Below are 2821 nucleotides of genomic sequence, written 5' to 3'. Positions count from 1 at the left end.
CTCACACCTACAACCATGAGATCAAGGGCCACACGTGCCACGACTGAGCCAGCCGGGTGCCCCACCCCACAATGAATTTTTTATATTATTTGCTCTTCTGTTAGGAATGATCAACTATGAAAACTACGTCCTGTAGGCATTTTGCTCTACCTCATTCACTAACACAGACGTGAACCCCTATTATGGGATCGTTAGCAAACCGATGCTTTAAAATGGGACATTTTAATACGGTTCGCTGTGTTAGGCACTGGAAGCCTTCGGGAAGACATCAGCGGCACCGCTTAGCGGGGTTTATCGCGAAGACCCACAGGACATGGGAAATCGGGTCTCTGCACCGACGGGGTTCCGGAGACAAACACAGACTTGGACTTGCCAGCCCCAAGCGTTCGGTGCCTCTTGTCCCGTCAGCAGGAGGCTGTGGTCCCACGTGCGGTGTTGTGCCTTCCGCGGACTCGGCTGGTTTTCCCTGTATTTCTGCATTCTCCCCTTTGAGCTCCTGTGTCCCCCGGCTGTTCTGCTTCCTCCCCGTGTCCGCAGGGCGTTGTCCCAGGGCAAGGCTGAGGCCTCGGGTCGGGCATGGCATTCGCGCGTGGCCGCTCCGCACACCGGAGGCGGGATACCAGACTGGCTGTCCTCGGGAGGACTGCTGCCGGCCAGAGTCAGTCGTTGCAGGGCGCCCCCGGGGCCCACGGAGCCAGCAGGTGCCGGGTGTAGGAGGGGCCCGCTGGGAGCGGCCGGGCTTGGGGGCTTTCTGAGGACTGGCCCGTGGAGACGGCGGTGATCGCTCGGGACTATCTTATTTTAAAAAACAGCAAGAGGTTACATGTTCTCACTGAAAGGGAGGACCCCATATTTCAAGCTATGGATCAAGCTTTGAACCAAGCGTGTTGATGAAACCATGTATTTTCTAGCATTCCCCCCCCCTATCATTTCCACTGTTAAGATAATTGAAGGGAAAAAATGGATGATTCACCAAGCAGAAATTTTGCTGACAGACGAGACGCCTCCCACAGATGAGTCTCAAATGAGATTCCCATGTGAAGATAAAGGGCCCTGCCAGAAATATTCTCTACCCATTTGTCTTTTGTCTCCAGATGCAGAAACTTGCTCTGTGAAGAAATACATTTCTGTATAATACATCACCCCTGATAGTAGCAAATGCGTAATTTTCCAACCTCTGAATAAAGCTAACCAACTACTTCTCCACGGGGCACCTGAGCGGCTCAGTGGATCCAGCCTCTGACTTCAGCTCAGGTCGTGATAAGGCGGTGGTGCATGAGTTCGAGCCTCGCACCTGGCTCACTGCTGGCAGCCCAGAGCCTGCCTGCCTCGAATCCGCAGGCTCCCCCCCTCTCTGCCCCTCTCCCACTAGCGTGCTCTCAAAAATAAACATTAAAAAAAAACTAACAAACTACTTCTGAAAAATTGAAGAGTATCATACAATCACTTGGGGCTACCTTCAGACTGAAAGGGAAAATATCTAAAAATAGGCAAGTATCGATAGCTGTAGACACTTGGTTATGTAGTTCTTGAGGAAGTTCTTCTCCTTGGAAGTTTCCATAAAGATAACAGTGATTTCCCGGAAGGACATGAGTATCAACACTGGCATCAGTTACATCTTCCCAGGCCAAAAATGAACAAAATTACGTTTAACAACAACCGATGCCTACCACCGCCAACAAAAGATTTACTTCCAGACGCTGCCTTTCTAAAGTTGACACCGACGATACAGTTACGTCTAAGGTCTCATGTTCTGTAAGTCCTGCGTTTTTAATTTCTCTAAGACCTATCGGTATACAGTGCTATTATCAGCATTATCTCCGTTTACACTAAATAAAGCCTCGGCCAATTTTCTACTTATCGCAGGAACTGCTGGTTGATATTAGTTGAAAATCACCAAACAAATCCCTGGAAATACAGCAAACTATCAAAACAATTTCACCTTCTATATCCTTGGCTATATCTTCAGATCCAATAAAACGTGTTAAATCACAGGAAGGAACAGCTTCGGATGGTGGATCAAAGCAGCAAATCTTAAGAGCTGGTTAGTAACTTTTCATCATCGACGTCTCGGAACCTTTCCCTGTTAATGTCATGAAGTGCGGTGCGTCTTCGCTTTCCAGCAATACAAGCATGTTTCCCAGTGCTACCTACACTTGCACCTGTCAGTACCTGCCTGAGACTCACTGTGGGCCCGGCCATTTTCCAAGGTCATCTGACTTCTAGAACAATGCAGGTGGCAGGCAGCACGAAGACAGGCAGGCACCCAGTTCAAGGAGGCCAGTACCAACCAGTATCTTTAACTGTCATCCCCAGAAACATCAACCTATTTCCCAGCTCTCCAGACGGTTGCCATGTACAGAGCAAAAGCAGGTTCAGGAAAGCAGGGCTCCTGAGTGGTCTCCACCTGTTCTCAGCTGGCACAACAACAGCATTTATGAAGCTGGGTGTTGGGTGCTGTGTTCACCGTAAACAGTCTGATTACTTCAGTGGCTTAGACACTGGCTGGGAGGCGACTAGAGAGAGGCGTTAAGTGCTGCCGGGTTCAGGGTGATCTGTGAGCAAGACAGCTGGGGTTGGGAAAGCGCCAAGCGAGGGCTCCCTGGGGAAATGGAGCTGGTTCTGAGGTCTGGATGGGTAGGGAAAGGGTTGGCCGAGGGAGAGAGGCAGCAGGGGTAGAGGGAATAGAATGAGCACAGACTGTCGGCCCGTCATTCAGAGAGCAAAGCAGGGATGGGGACAGATTAAGGGAGAGGGGGTAGGCAGGGGCCAAGTCTAGGCCTCCTAAGTGATTTTGGTCATCCTAAAAGTGACAGGAAGC

Source organism: Panthera uncia, chromosome B4, assembly GCF_023721935.1.
Source record: "Panthera uncia isolate 11264 chromosome B4, Puncia_PCG_1.0, whole genome shotgun sequence".
Taxonomy (NCBI): Eukaryota; Metazoa; Chordata; class Mammalia; order Carnivora; family Felidae; genus Panthera; species Panthera uncia.
The sequence above is the reverse complement of the archived record's forward strand: the minus strand, read 5'-3'. Positions refer to the sequence as shown.